Below are 16,472 nucleotides of genomic sequence, written 5' to 3'. Positions count from 1 at the left end.
GGATTTTAAAGTTTTCCTTAGGTATTAACGCTAGCTCCGGGCCTGAAAAAGATACCTATAGAATTTTAGAGCTGGAAGGCTCTTAGAAAATGTATCCAGCTTCTTCATTTTACAGAAGGGAAAACCGAGGTCCTGGGTCGCATTATGATATAATGTAGGCCACTCAGTTAATTAGTGACAGAGCAACAGGGAACCCAGGTGTCCCCACGGCTTCGTAAGCCAGTGGTTTTCCAGTATGCCCCCGACTCCTGGACCAGTGTCGTCCTCCCCCCACCCGTTTTTTCGTTTGTCCTTTCCGTCAGAGCTGTGCAGGTTAGAACGTGGGCCTGAACATGGGGGAGACTAGGATGCAGCCCCAGCTCTCCGCCACTTGAGATGCACGCGCTCCGTCTAGCTCAGGAGTCGGGGCTGGGTCTCTCCTGGCGCCTTCTGCACGGCAGGTGCTCAGCACCTGGGCTGAAGCGCTGCATCATCGCGGCGGCACTGTCCTTGCTCCGGGTTTCACAGCACAGGCGTGTGTCACCCGGGGCTCGGCAGGAAAAGAGAACGTGGGTCCCAATCCACCGCCGTTTGAAAAGGGAGGCTCTGGCCCCGGGCTGGCAGGGAGATGCCCAGCGCGTGAGTGACCTCGGCCCCGACCCCGCCGCGGCCGGGGCGTGCCCGGCGGGACTGACGTGGCGGCGGGGAGGGGAGAGGCCGCCGCGAGGGCGCGGCCTGACGTGGCGGCCGCGGCTGGGCGGCGAGGGGCGCCCGGGCCACTGCACTGCCCCGCGCTCCGGCCAGAGGGCGCCCGGCCCCAGCGCTTCCCCGCCCCGGGGCCGCCCGGGGCTGCCGGAGTAACCGCACCGGCGATTGGGTCGGCGGCGCGGCGGGGCCATGTTGGCGCAGGGCGGCGACCCCGCCTCCCGCCGCCCTCCGCCCGGGGTCGGGCCGCGTCGCGAGGGAAGGGGCGCGGCGAGGGCCGTCGTCCCTCCGGGGTCGCCCGACGCGGCGGGAGCGGCGGCCCGAGCGGCGGCGGGAGCTGCGGCGGTCACGGCCGCCCCTGCGACCGCGGGCCAATCAGCGGCGCGGGCACAAATATGCAAATGGCGCGCCGGTGCCGCCGGAGTGCCGCTCGCAGGGGCTGGTGGGGTCGCGCCGGGGGAGTGCACTGGGCCAATCAGGCGGGCGCGTGGCGGCGCGGGGGAGGCGGTGCCCCTCGCTCCGCCCTCCTCTCCCGCCCGACCCCGCGCTGACAGGGGGCCTGGCCGCGCCGCCGGTAAGTGTCGCCGCCGCCCGCCGCTGCCGCCCGCCGCCCCAGGCGTGAGGAGGAAGCGCGGGGGCGCCGCGGGCAGCGGCCGCTGCTCAACTGGTGGGGAGAGGCGGGGCCGGGTTCTGTCAGCCGGGGGGTCGCCGGAGGCCGCCCCCGCCCGGCCAGCCGCGCGTGTCAGTCTCGGTCGAGGCGGGGGTCGGCGGGGGCGCCCCAGCCGCGGCGAAGCCCGGGAGCCAGCGGGCGGCGGTGAGTACGTGCCGCCCCCGCCGCCGCTCGGCCGGGGGGTCGGGGCAGGCCGGGCCGCGCCGCCGGCGGTGAGGGGCCCGGGGCGGGCGGGCGGGCGGGCGCGCGGGGAGGCCGGGGAGGGGGCGCTGCCCGCACGTGCGGCCCGGCCCGCGCCTGTCATGGCTGCGGGCGGCGGCCCCCGCCCCCCGGCCCGCAGAGCCCGGGGTCGGGACCCGGCCGCCGCGCCTGTTGCGTCGAATGGAGGCGAGGGCAGGGCGGGCAGGGCGGGCAGGGCGTGGGTGGGCAGGGCCCCCCTTCCCCGCCCCGCGGGCGGTGGGGGCCTCCCCGTCTGCTCGCGAGGGTCGGGCTTCCCTCCCTCCTGCGGCCTCCTCCCCCGCCTCCGTGACTCATGACAGGGCGTCCCGCGCGGGCGCTGGGGGGCCCCGAGCCCGGGACGCCCCCGGCGCCTCCCCAGGCCCGGCCTCCCGGGTGCGGGCCGCGCGGGCTCCCCGGGCTCCTTCGCCCCGCGGGGCAGCCCTCGGGCCTCTGCGCGTCTGCGGCGGGCCCGACCCCGTGGCCTCCGGCTGTGTCCGCCTGCTGGGGCCCTGGGTGTGGGGCGTGATGGGTGGTTCCAGGGCTCTCTTCGCGGACGTCCATCCCGAAGCCAGGCACGACCCGGAAAGCCAGGGTGTCTCACTCGCCTGTCGCAGTCGCTAGCTCGGAGTGGTTTCTCTGTGTTCCTTTTTTGGTTTTGTTTTGCCCTTTTTTTTTTTTTCTTCTAAGGAAAATAAAACTTTTCAGAACGAAGTAGACGAGAATTTTTTTTAATTGTAATATTAACAATGTTAGTTACTTTCCTGGAGGTCTGGGATTTGACGCTGTTCTGGCTTTTATCTGTTTATGTGGAATACCCATAACTACCTCAGAATTCCTCTGTATTAAAGAAACTTTATCTTCATTAGTAAAATCACTATCAGTTTAGTTTCTCAGTTTTGCATGCTACTTTTCACCTTTTCGTTTTCTCTGATTTCGAACTCTCCAGTTCTACTTAACCAGCTAGGATCATGAACAGAAAAGAGGGCTCATCTTATGTGATGCTGCTCTGCCTAAACTCTAGACATAATTGTACAGATACTTTTTAAAAGGACGACTAGGTCCGCAAACACTTGAATGTACAGAAGGTGAAGTTAAGGGGGGCTTCCACATTGCAGAGGGAGGTGTGTGTTGTGTGGGTGTGTTTCTGTTTTTGTTTTTTGCAATGCAAAAGGATGAACATAGTGTTTCTTCTTTTTTGTTGGATTTACAGAACTTGAATTTAAATGTGACTTTTTGCTAACAGCAGGCACCAAAGAGCCTTCCATATGATGCATATTTGATAAATACTTGTTAAATGAAAAACGTCTATTGCTCCAAGCAAGTTAAACCTGTATTATATATCTTCCAAGACTTTTCAGGTTTTGGTTTTATTGTTTTAGCACCTCACATTAAATTGTTATAGTGTACTACAAAGTATTGGCAGGTCTCAGTCCTTGGGAGTTTCCCGTAAACTACAGATGGTATAATATAGATGTGAAATGCTTGGGGGGCTGGGAAGGAGTTGCCTTTCAGATTTGATTGAGGTATCTGTCATCCCTGAGCAGTTTTAGGAGAGTGGGTATTGTAGAGTTAAAAAACAAAAACCCTGTGTTGATCAACTAGGAGAAGATGATATTCTAAGAGCATAGGAAATAGCTTTAGGAAAAAAGCATTGTGTTGATGTAACCAGGAAAGCCTTCTTGACTTGGAAGGAGTGCTGGTGGGAGAGAATCAGGACTTTGTCACTTTGCTAGCTGTGTAGCTATAGTAAAGTTTCTTAACCTCTGTGAACCGTAGTTTTCTCCAGTTTTACAATTCCATGATTCTAAGTATTCCATGAGATCTGTTCCTCTGAAATACAAAAATTATACTTGGACTTAAGTGTAAGAAAAAGCAGAGGATTTGAAACAAATAGTGGTAGAGTTGGCCTTGCCTGAAAACAGTTTTAAAAGAATAACCACTAATGGGCAGGTATGAATAAAGATAAGAAAGCAGTGTTGTCAGTGGAAAAAGCCTATGACATAAGATTAATGAAATTATAGAATTTTCAACTTGGAAGTATCTTTAGAAACTTTTAACTCCAAACCCCTTATCCGATGTAACTGAATGCCTTCTATAAGGCATTGAACTAGACCTTGGCAGATTACCTGTGGAAACAAGGTAGAACTGAAGGAGGGGCTTAATGTATAAATTTAAGAGGCAGGAATTGTTACAGATTTAGAAGTAAAATCTGTTGAAGTTTCTATCAATAGTACAATAAAAATTTTGGTACCTGTGAACATTTTAGATTTTCTAAAAGGTGAGATGTGTTGATCATTGATATAAATGCAATAGAAGAAAAAGTCAACTAAATACTTTGACAGGGGGGGAGAAAATGAAATCCTAGAGAAGTCAGAGTCTAAAAAGTAAAAGTAAATATAACTGAAATAATAGATCTACTGGGAAATTTCATCCGGTAGCAATACAGTGAATAAAGAACATAGGTAAGAATATGGAAACTTGAGGCAGTTGATCAGAGGGAAAATGAATTATGAAAACTATGAGAGAGCATGTTACAAATGTTTGAAGAACTTTAAAAGCCAAAAATTGAAATCAGAAGAGATTTATGGACACTGGGGAGATAGAAAGATTTTATTGTAACTTTTTAAGTGTTTTGTAGCTGTTGTGGTCTTAACGTAATTGTCTTACCATGACACAGATTTCTTACATGATAGAAGATTTAGCTTTTTACACTTATTTACTTTGTAAATATAAGTTGCCACATTGCAACTTTTTAACTGTCTTCTAACACTTTGTATCTCTGTTTACTACCTTGTTTGGGCTTCACTCCCATACGTTCCACCTCTCCAAATTTTACCAGTCTCTGAATACTCAGGTGAAATTCCACCTTGTGAATAAAATCGTCTCTTGTCATTGTAGCCCTTAGGGGTTTCTCCTTCCTGTGCGATCATAGGATTATTGCTTATTTGACATATCATGTACAACTTCCAGACATTCTCTCTATTGTATTGCCTTTAAGTTTGCAGGAACGGTTTTTGCTCCTCCCTTTTAGAAACAGTTGGAAAGTTGATCAAGTGATAATGGGAGACCCAGAGGAGGGGAAGGCACTTTGAGCTATAATTTATTCTCTGAATTCCAGGTCATTCGCATCCAGTAATTCATTAAACAGGTGTATTAAGTGATTTCTTAATTTATTAATTTTTTATATGTAATATAATAAACTTATTAAGTGCTATTAAGTGATCCCTACCTTTATAGAATCTACAATCTAATAGAAGAAACAGATAATGAACAAGTAAATAAACAAATGTAAAATTACAACTTGTGATGAATTCAATAAAGGAAGAGAACTATGAGAGACAAAAATGGGGAGGATTTTAGTTTGTGTAGTCGGAGAAGGCCTCTCTCAGGTGATGATATTTAAGTCAAGGCATACAGCATAAGAAGCCAGACAGGGGACAAATTTCCTGGAAGAGAGAAAAATGTGTATGAAGGCAAGAAAGAGCTTAATACGTTGGAAGAAATGAAAGAAGTTCAGGGTGGCAGGAGCATAATAATAGAGAAAAACCGTGCAAGGCGAAATGGGAGAGATGGGCAGAGAGTGGGTCACACAGGGCCTTGCAGGACGTGGTAAAGCCTTTGGAGATTTACTGAGGACGTTGCAGTTATTGAAGATTTTGAAGCAGAAGAGTGATATGCTTGAATTTAAACTTGAAGAAGATCACCTTGGTTGAGAATGGGTTGGAGAGAGGCAAGCGTGAAAGCAGACGTTGTACGACTACAGTTGTTGAGGTAGGACATGGTGGTGGCTGGAGTGAGCGTAGCAGCTGTAGAAGTGAAGTCAGGGAAAAGCATGTGTGTCTAAAATTTGATTTGCTATACAGAGAAAGAGGAGATGGGAGTGGTGGGGAATCGACAACTACATGATGGATTGGGCGTTAAAGAAAAGGTGTCAGAAATGACCTCCAGGTTCCTGGCTTGAGGAACTAGCTAGAGGATGGTGAGAGTTACTGAGATGAAGAAGAGGAGGGAGAAAAGGTTTGGCAAGAAATCAGGTTTTGAACACCATCCCCAGACAAGTGCTTCAGAAGGTGGGGACTGCCTTTATCTGAGTGATAGGTGCCTCTGTCAGGATAGGTGTAGCTATATGTGGGACACCATACTATGACATTAATAGTGTGTGTTTTGAGAGGAAGGAACAAGCTTCATCTGTATGCTAGAAAAAGTAGCAACCGAAATGATCTCACTTTTTAACAATGCACTTCAGTTTTTGAAAGTTTGTGAGTATATTCTTAGTATAGATTATATTAGATAGGAAGGTTTGAGAAAAAAGTTAACTTGAATGTAGTATTAGATGTGTTTATATGTTATTTGGGTGATGGTGCAGAAAACAAAAGTCTTGTAGTCTTGATATTCTCAGGAAATAGCACTCTTTAAAGTTATTAGCTTGTAGGCAGCCTGATATTAAATTTATCATTTTTAATGAGGCTTTTGGTGCTTAGGAATAAAAATTATAATTCAGGTCATTAGTAGCTATTATAACTGTAGATATTGATGTTTCTGTTATACTTTGGCATTATTAAGTAAAGTTAACTGTTTAATTTTTTTTTTATTATACTTTGAAGCTTTTTTTAATCAGTAATTTTAAACATTGTTATTGCTACGGGGGGACATGGTTTGAAATCTGGGGAAAAAAAAAAAAAGATTATTTTTCTTGTCCAGTGGTCATTTCAGTTTAGTTTACCTGACTAAGCAGCAGCAGTATAAAGTATATTAAATTTTACTCTATTGGAAATCAATGGCTATGCTTCTGAAAGATAACTGCTAATGTATCTTGTTAGTTATTCTGTACAAAAAAGGAAAAGATGGTTAGGATAATAGTTTGGTTTCATATATTTTGCATAAAGTTTATTTTATCTTAAAATTTTGTGCTTTATCACAGTGAGTAAATTAAAAATTATTCTTTTTTTCATGGAATTAACTGACTGGAATTCAATATATTTCTCTACATATTTTTCAGTTATGTCATCTTTGCAGTGTTTATCTTGAAAAAAACAAATATTTATTCATTAAAATTTTTTCTTCCATTTCAGGTACTGGGCAGCTTTACCTAAAACAAATCTAAGAATTTAAGATTATAGATTTGGTGCACTTAGTTAATCTGTTTTATAGATGAAGAAACTGATGTACAGAGAAACTAAGTTTCTTGAGGTTTCTAGTATTAGAAATAGGGAATATTTTATTGTGGAAGTTGCATAATTTAATGGGTTCACTGTATATCCAAATATAAGAATACACTTATTCTGCTTTGGTGAGCGTGTGTTTAAATCAATAGTATACAGAGTTTACTTAAGTCCTTTCAGAGACCATCTTATATATGTTTACCAATGTTTTCTTGAATGATATATACTCTAAATGGTGATTTATAAATATTTAGTTATGGTTCATCTTGTTCCAGTTAGGTTTTTAAAAAACTTTTAAGTTAACAGTGGACATTCAGAAAAGTGTATACATCTTAGATATATAGCTGTGTGACTTATTACAAAGTAAACACATCTCTGAAACCACCCCCCAGATCAAGGAATAAAATGTTATTGTTATTGGCACCCCAGAAGCTCCCCTCATACTCCCTTCCAATTATCTCTCCCGTTCAGCCTTCCCAGAGGTAACCATTATGCTGATTTCAAAAACCATAGAGTGGTTTTGCCTGGTTTTGAACTTTATGTAAATGGAATCATATAGTGTGTGTTCTTTTGCTTAATATTATGTCTGAGACTAATCTGTGTTTTTCCGTGTAGGAGTAATTCATCCATTGTCATTGCTATTGATTCTAATGTGTGATGGACATGTCTTCAGTTTTGAGCTTTTATGAATACTACTGATATCAACATTCCTGTACACATCTTTTGGTGCACATGTGTAGACATTCCTGTGAAGTATATTTTTCTAGAAGTGAAAAAGCTGGCCACAGGTATACATATGTTCAACTTTAGCAATAATGCTGTAAAGTTTTCCAAATTTGTTTTTCCAGTTTACACTCCTTTCAGCAGTATATGGAGAATGCCAGTTACTCCATATTCAGTTATGTGGTTTGATTAAAATACCACTGTTTGAAAAATATTTTGCTTTTTTTTCCTCTCCAAAGAGAATATTTGATAATGAATAGTTATTTCTACTTAAATGAGACATACAGCAAGGGAATATGAAATAGAAAATATAAAGATTTTCAGTCCAAAAATGAGCGCCTGTTTTGTGCCTGTTGGATTACAGCAGATTATAACAAAACATGGTTTTATGTTCTCCAAGTTATAGTCAAATAAGAGACACTGTCTTGATCCTTAAAAATGTTTGTTTTTTAAAATAGAGTGAATAGTATACCATTTTTGGGGTGTGGTTTGGGAAGAATGAAAAAATACATATTTATAACTTAAAGAAATCTTCTTGAAGGAGATGGAAGAAAACTTCTAGTCAAAGTGAATTTGATAGCTATTAGGTGAAATGTACATGATACTTTGAAATAAGGCCCTGAGGAAGCAGAGGGGAAAATTATTGTAAAGATATATATTTTTCCTGAGATGAATAGAAATCTGTCAGAAATGACCAAAGTTCCCAGGGCTATTTACTCATAGGGATACGCATCATTATATAAATAGGAACCCAAGCTGTTGCTTTCTTAGTATGCTTTTGGTCAGGCTTGAAGGATGGCAATGAGATGCTATATGGTCTTGTTAAAGTAGTGGGAAATTGGGTTTTATATCTTTATTTTATATCAGTAGTAAGAACAAATTTTTAAATAATTTATAGTATTCCAAGAAAAATGGAATTGAGTTTCTCAGGGATTTGAATGTGAAATCATATTTTAGAGGATATCGTGGGAAAGATGTCAGCACAACTTCTGACTGGATTTGAAATGCTAAGTAAGTGGATTTGATGGAAATGAAATCACTACATAGAAACTTCTGCCTGTTCACTTACTTTAAATTGATCAGAAAAGCAAAGAAAGCCATGGGAAAGAAAATCCAAGATAGTCTACTGTCATAGACGCTGAGAGAAGTTCCAGAAGGCAGAAGGGTTAATTGAGCTGAGTTCAGAAAACATTTAAATAACTTTTATTACGTGCCAAGCAGGGTGGTAGTTGGCACCTGAGATGATTAAGTCAAAGGCCTTGTTCTTTTAAGCACTGAAAGCCTAAAAAGTATGTGATAGATGGGGATGCATAGACAATTGGAGGCTTCATATAGAAGATAGCAGTTGAGTTTAGCTTCTGTCACTTTGGTTAGTGATGGCAAGTACTTCCTAGTGGTCAAAGACAGGGATTGAGAGAACATTTAGATTTGTCTAGGAGGTTATTAGTCGTCTTTGAAAGGATAGTTGCCATAATTTTCTTTTTTAATTTTATTGCGGTCATAATAGTTTATAACATTGTGAAATTTCAGTTGTACATTATTAGTTGTCAGTCACCATATAAATGTGCCCCTTTACCCCTTGTGCCCACCCCCTAACCTGCTTCCCCTCTGGTAACCACTAATCTGTTCTCTTTGTCCATGTGTTTGTTTATCTTCCACATATGAGTGAAATCATGTGGTGTTTCTCTGTCTGGCTTATTTCGTTTAATCTAATACCCTCAAGGTCCATCCATGTTGTTGCAAATGGGATGATTTTGTCTGTTTTTTATGGCTGAGTAGTATTCCATTTTGTATATATATACCACATCTTCTTGATCCAATCATCAGTCCGTGGGCACTTGGGTTGCTTCCGCTTCTTGGCTATTGTGAATAATGTGATAGTTGCAGTAATTTTATGGGGGCAGAAACTAAAATACAAGAGGTTAACAGGCAAATGGGTAAATAGAGGCAGTGGATCACTTATTTTCAATATTTGTCACTGAATGGAAGGCTAGAAATAAGATGACTTTGTGTATTTTTGTTAAGGTAAAGGAGATCTGATGCCTAAAGTTAGGAGGGGAAAAGACAATTGCAAGGGGATGGTTAAAGATCCTGGGGAGAGATGGAGTGTGTGTGGGTGTAAGTCCCTTTGAAAGGCTAGATGGAATGGTATTAAGAGGTGAGGTTTGTCTTTGGAGAGTATTGATGCGTCCTCTTCTGAGAATAGCTAGAAGAAAAAAGGGATAGATGCAAAGACAGATACATGCTTCTGAAAAAAATGATTGGTGAATTTCAACTGGAAAACCTCAGAAGACTAGGACACAAAATTGTCCTTGGGTGAAAATGGGGAAGTTAGAATTGAAGGCTTGAGGAGAGAAAACATAAAGTAACTGCAGAGATAGCCTAGAAGCACAGGGAAATGAACTTAGACATTTCTAAACAAAAGCAAGGACCTCATTGAAGGTACAGGTTACTATTAACCTTGTATTAATAAGGTATCAGGCGCATAATAAATATTCTAAATATACAGAAAATGTTAATTGAATTGAACTGAGGCCTGGAGGTAAAATCACAGTGGTGAGGTTAATACAGCTTGGTGGATTTGAGTGAGTGAAAAAGATCACGAGGGTATTGAAGGGCATGAGAGGACAGCGTTGGAGATTTTTAGCAAAAGAACCTAAGGAGGTCTGGAGAAGCCTAACAGTCCTGAGAGGGTTTGATTTGACTGTAGGCTCTTGGGAAGTCAGAAAAGAGATGGCAGGTATGAGAGGGAAAGCTACATTTATTAAGTGCTTACTATATTTTAGGAACTTTGAATGTATTTCTAAACCCTTCAAGTTAGATGGTGATAATCAATGTGGGTCTCAGTTTTCAGTATATTTCAAACTTTGGAAATTCTGCATTTAAGTCAATTTCCTGTTTTTAATATTAATGTTACCGCACAAAATTGGGGTTCTCCTACCTGATGCTCATAAAAAGAAAAAAAACAGTTATTACGGCATCAGCTTTTGACAAAAGAAAACAGCTTTATTGCTAGATTGATCTGCAAGGAGACAGGAGGCATATGCTCTCAGATCTGTCTCCCTGATCCAGGGCTTGGGGCAAAATTTATGAGATGAAGGGCAGAGCGGTCTGAAGAGTAGAGATAGACGATTGGAGGTAAGGAGAAGTGAGGTAATGGATGATCTGCACAAGCTTGGTCAAGCTTCATGGCTCTTCATAGGACTCATGTTCACAAAATGGTGATGTTAGTATGATCTGAGGGTGGAGTTTTCAGCCTTTTGACATCAAAAGGGTCGCTTACCATTTGCACAGGCCCAGTTGATGGCTTGGTGGCCTGAACTGGACAAGGGTGGACTCTCATGTCCTGAAAAACAACTCTTAATTACTCTGTTGATAAGATGGGGTCAGTTGAACTGGTCCTAGAGGGCCCGTGGTTACATTAATTGAAATTTGTTTGGCTTTAGAATATATATTTATATTTAATTTGGTTGTATGATTGATGTTCAGGACTACTTCAGTTAAACAACTTGACCTACTCAGTATCAACTAGGAAACTTGTAATCTGTTTTCAGTATCAGGCCAAAATTAGTTATCCTCAATCAGTTTTTACCAAGAATAGAGATTTGATTGTGTTTTAAAGATTTCCCTATCAGTGAGATGCAAAGTAAAACTAAATTAAGTGTGAATGCCAACGAAGTAAGTGATTGAATTTAGTAAATGGCTATCTGCAGAGGGAGATGTTAATGTAAGCAGTAGATGAGTACTATTTAGATTAGTGGTTTTCAGTTCTTTTAAACCAAGGAATCCTTTGTTTTTTAAAAAAATCCTACTTGAAAGCTCAATCTGTAAAATAAATAAAAGCAGAATATTCAGGGTGAAATCTTTTATTGGGGAGAAAATGGGCGAAGAGGAAGTTTAAAGCTCTCTCTTCCTTTCAGTGGCTAAAGATTACCCAGCAATCCAAGGAGCACAGTTTGAAAACAGTGTTTATACAGTGCTTTATATGGGTTACTTTACAATAGTTCTGTGAGACCAGTACTGTTGCAATCCCCATTTTACAGATGAACAAACTGAGCTTCAAAATGATTAAGTGACTTGCCTAAGATTACATAGCTAATAAATGATAAAGCCAAGATTCCAACCTTATCAGTCTATTTTCAGAGCATGTACATTTAACTACTGTGCTATAGAGCCCCTCATAGAATGACTTATCAATGAAAGTAGGATTCTTTGACTGAGGGATAACTGGGAATTAAACTTTAAATTGGATCACTGAGGCATTCTTGTGTGTGTGTGTGTGGTAAAATATACATAACATAAAATTTACTATTTTAACCATTTTTAAGTGTACAGATCAGTGAGGTATCTTTTTTTTTTGCAGGGAAAGACTCGCCCTGAGCTAACATCTGTTGCCAATCTTCCTCTTTTTTTTTTTCCCTCCCCAAAGCCCCACTGCATTGTTGTATATCCTAGTTGTAAGTCCTTCTAGTTCTTCTGTGTGAGCCACCGCCACAGCATGGCGACTGACAGGTGGGTGGTGTGGTTCCATGACCAGGAAACAAACCCAGGCTGCCAAAGCAGTGAGAGCATGGAACTTTAACCACTAGGCCCTCAGGGCTGACTCAGTAGGGGTATTCTTAAAGTCAAAAAAATGATATATTATTGCTTAAAAGAATGCTTTTGCATTTACACTTTTGGAGTAACTGTTAAGGATCAAGAGGTTTTGTTTTGTTTTATGTTATAATATTACTGAATTCTTGAAAGCATTTGAGTATTTACTATGTGCCATTGTACTTATAGATGTTAGCAATACAAAGGTGAATAAGAACCAGTCTCTGCACTCATCTTGTTTAGTAGGGAAGACAGACAATTAGACCAAGAATGATAATACAGTGTATAAGGTGTGGAATACAAAAAATGAATGCTTACCAGTTTGTGGGGTGTGTGTGTATGTATGTACAAGGCTTCCCAGAGGTGGTGGAGCTTGAATTTAATCTCAAAGACATTACTTTATCAAATGGAGGAATGTGGGTGATGGGAAGCCATGTCATAAGCATAGAGAACTTCCTGTACATATTAATGGAGATGTGAGAAAGTTTGATGGATTCAAGCGACATTTCAACATGGTTGAAACATGGATTACCTGTTGGAGAATGGAAGCAAAGAAGGGTGAAGAGGCATTGATATCTTTAGCAAGGGAATAAAATGAACAAGTATATATGTTGGGAGGGCAAAGATAAGTTTAGGCGTACAATGATAGTGTTGATTAGTATAAATATTTTAAAAATGAGTTGGAAACTAATTACAATCAGATAAAACAGGCTTAGATCTTAGTAGTTTTTCAGCAAGTGAACATAGCATCTTGATCTATGTTCCTTGTTCTACAGGTCAATGAGAGGGAAATATATATTTATTGAGCATCTACTCTGTTTTATGACTTTGAGTATATTCTTCTGAACTCTGCCACAACCCTGCGATGTCAATGGTCAGAGGAGGAAACAGACTGAGAAGTTCCAAGAACTGCTCAAGGTTACATAGGTCAGAGATAGCAGTTAAAATTTGAACTCACTCCTGAGCTGCTTATTTGACAGATAGTTTTCTAATTGACTGGTAATCTAATCTACTTTATAATTAGATAGTTGAATATATACATAATACAGTTAGAGTAATCTGAAACGTATCAAGGATACTAAGAGCTGAGTTAAGGGTAGGATTTAATAGAATTGTATAAACAGATATAGAGATTGGAATACATGGCATTAAAGCCTCTTATCATGTGGACTTCTGCAATGATTTTGTATATTGTACATTAATAAAACAACCTAAGATTTTGTTAATTAGCTATTGGAAATAATTTGGAAGGATGTCCTTCTGGATAACTGTTACAAATTGGTTTATTTTTCTGTTAGGTTCGGATTTTTGCTAGTACTCATGTTGTTATGTGTTAAGGTCACATTAGCCTGAAAAATTAATAAATGAGGACAGTGATACTTCTATAAATAATATAATAACCTTCTTTAACATAATTTTTTTTTTGAGAATTTTAGGTATAGCATGTTATAGTTGATTTCTTCAAGAGGAAAAAAACATGATTTTTTTCTAATTAAAAAGTATTTTTAGGGCCGACCCTGTGGCTTAGCAATTAAGTGCGCACGCTCTGCTACTGGCGGCCCGGGTTTGGAACCCCGGGCACACACCGACACACCGCTTCTCCGGCCGTACTGAGGCCGTGTCCCACATACAGCAACTAGAAGGATGTGCAACTATGACGTACAACTATCTACTGGGGCTTTGGGGGGAAAAAAAAAAGTATTTTTAGAGGCCAGCCTGGTGGCATAGTGGTTTAATGTTGCATGCTCTGCTTCGGTGGACCGGGGTTCACTGGTTTGGATCCCAGGTGTGGACCTACACATTGCTCATCAAGCCATGCTGTGGTGGCGTCCCACATACAAAATAGAGGAAGATTGGCACAGATATTAGCTCAGCGACAATCTTCCTCGCTGAAAAAAACCCAAAAACTATTTGTAAAGTTAAATCTCAAATAAGTTTCTGTCTTATTATGTGGATCTCACTACTTTATATGTTCCTTGCATTTATTCCTTAATGAGGATTTTAAGCTTTGTTTTCATAATGGAGCTTTTATCTCTAATTTGGTTGGGGTAGTTATTTGTTTGTTTTTTAATTCCTTTCTTGAAAGTCTATAGAGTTTTTAAATGTTTGTGAATATGTGAGTAGAAAATAAACGAAATATACAATGTTGAGTTATAAGACACCTTCACAGGTATCCAATCCACACCTGTCATTGATGAGGAAACTGAGGGCCAGAGGGTTAAATATATTGTCACACATTTAGTTAGTACAAGAGATTAGAAATTTGGTCTCCTGATAAGGGGAAAACAAATAATACTAATAGGTTTTAGTCTATAATTTTGAGTAATGAAATTTCTCTTTTGGATCCTTTTTGCCTACTTTGAAAATGCCTGTTTTATAAGTAACTATTAAGTAAATTAAGCAGAGATACAATTGATGTCCGTATTAAGGAATTACTTTCAGAGTACTTTGATTAGGAGTTTTCTAAGCAGTTTAGGGCTGAAAATTGGGTCAACAGTTTAGAGTATGCTATCCAGACATCTTTTACTCTACTTCCCATAAAATAGCTAAGCATACTATCAAAGGGTGGATTCTATACTATATCATGTTTCTTGTTCAAAAAGAACTTGAAAAATACTGAAAAAAATTTTTTTAATGGGCCACAATAAATATGTAATGGAATATTATTCAGCCTTAAAAAGGGAAGGACATTCTGATATATGCAGCAACGTGAATGAACCTTGAGGATATTATGCTAAGTGAAATAAGCCAGTCACAAAAAACAAGTACTGTATAATTCTGCTTACGTGAGGTACTACTAAAGTAGTCAAATTCATAGAAACAGAGAGTAGAATGGTGGTGACCAGGGGCTAGGGGGAGGCGGAAATGGAGAATTGTTTGATGGTTACAGGGCTTCAAATTTGCACAACCTTGAGCATCCGTCACCACTGTCTATTCCTATATTTTTTCATCACCCCAAACAGAAACTCTGTACTCATTAAGAAATAACTCCCTACCTTCACCTCTTCCCAGCCCCTGATAACCTCTAATCTTTCTGTCTCTATGAATTTTCCTATTCTAGATATTTCATATAAGAGAAATCATAGAATATTTTTCCCTTTTGTGTCTGCTTATTATACTTAGCATAATGTTTTCAAGGTTTGTCCACGTTGTAGCATGTATCAGAACTTCATTCCCTTTTTATGGTTGGGTAATATTAGATTTTATGTATATACCAGATTTTATTTATTCATCTGTTGATGGACACTTGGATTATTTTCAACTTTTGGCTATTGTGAATAATGCTACTATGAAGATATGTGTATAAATATCTGTTTGAGTCCCTGCTTTTAATTTCTTGGGGTGTATAGTTTATACCAAGACATAGAATTGCTGGGTTATATGGTAATTCTATGTTTAACTTTTTGAGGTACCACCACGCTATTTTCCACCGTGGCTGTACCATTTTGCATTCCTACTAGCAAAGTATGAGGGTTCCAGTTTCTTCACATCCTCTCCAACACTTGTTATTTTTTATTTTTTTATAGCATCCCTAGTAGGTACGAAGTGATATCTCGTAATTTTGATTTACATTCCCCTAATGACTGATGTTGAGTATCTTTTAATGTGTTTATTGGCCATTCCTATATCTTCTTTGAAGAAATGTCTATTGAAGTCCTTTGTCCATTTTTAAATTGGGTTGTTTGTCTTTATAGTATTGAGTTGTAGGAGTTCTTTGTAAAGTCTGGATATTAAACCTTTATCAAATATTTATTTGCAAATATTTTCTCCCTTTCTGTGGGTGAGTCTTCCAACTTTGTTCTTTTTTGAGATTGTTTTGGCTATTCTGGGTCTCTTGAAATTCCATATGAATTTTAGGATAAGTTCCATTTCTGCAAAAGATGTCATTGGAATTTTGATAGGAATTGCATTGAATCTATAGATCACTTTGGGTAATGTTGTCATCTTAACAATATGAAGTCTTTCAATCCATATACACAGGAGATGTCTTTCCGTCTATTTAGATGTACTTCGATTCCTTTCAACAATGTTTTGTAGTCTTCAGTATCCACATCTTATATGTCCTTCATTAAATTTATTCTTTTTAATGTTATTGTGAATGGATCTGTTTTCTTAATTTCTTTTTTAGAATGTTGATTGCTATCTTATAGAAATACAACTAATTTCTCTACATAGATTTGTATCCTGCAATTTTGCTGAATTTGTTTATTAGCTCTAACAGTGTGTGTGTGTGTGTTATTTATAGTTTTCCATAAGATTATGTTATCTGTGAATAGAGATAGTTGTGCTTCTTCCTTTCCAAGTTGGATGCCTTTTTTTTTTTTCTTGATGCCTTCAAAGTTTATAACATTGTGAAGTTTTGGTTGTACATTTTTGTCAATCACCATATACATGTCTCCCTTCACCCTTGTGCCCACCCC

The 16,472-nt window shown here is 40.6% G+C and overlaps 1 protein-coding gene across 9 annotated transcripts in view; it reads left to right on the top strand.

The window, feature by feature from the left end:
• The window catches only part of CHD9 (chromodomain helicase DNA binding protein 9), a 226,719-nt gene that overhangs the window by 50,241 nt on the left and 160,006 nt on the right, over positions 1-16,472 (top strand). For 3 of the 9 annotated variants that reach the window (XM_087420258.1, XM_014788389.2, XM_087420256.1), the window contains exon 1: positions 7,029-7,523. The exons of 3 other annotated variants lie outside the window; for them this stretch is intronic. The gene's annotated coding sequence lies outside the window, so the exon portion shown is untranslated. Of the gene's footprint in view, positions 1-1,193; positions 1,259-1,345; positions 1,499-7,027; positions 7,524-16,472 lie in introns of those variants that run through there. 3 more of the 9 variants (XM_087420260.1, XM_087420259.1, XM_087420264.1) reach the window with 3 other exon arrangements.

Source organism: Ceratotherium simum, chromosome 30, assembly GCF_057802395.1.
Source record: "Ceratotherium simum simum isolate JZ-2026a chromosome 30, ASM5780239v1, whole genome shotgun sequence".
Lineage (NCBI taxonomy): Eukaryota > Metazoa > Chordata > Mammalia > Perissodactyla > Rhinocerotidae > Ceratotherium > Ceratotherium simum.
Note: the sequence above shows the minus strand (reverse complement) of the source record. Positions and strands in the feature narration are given on the sequence as shown.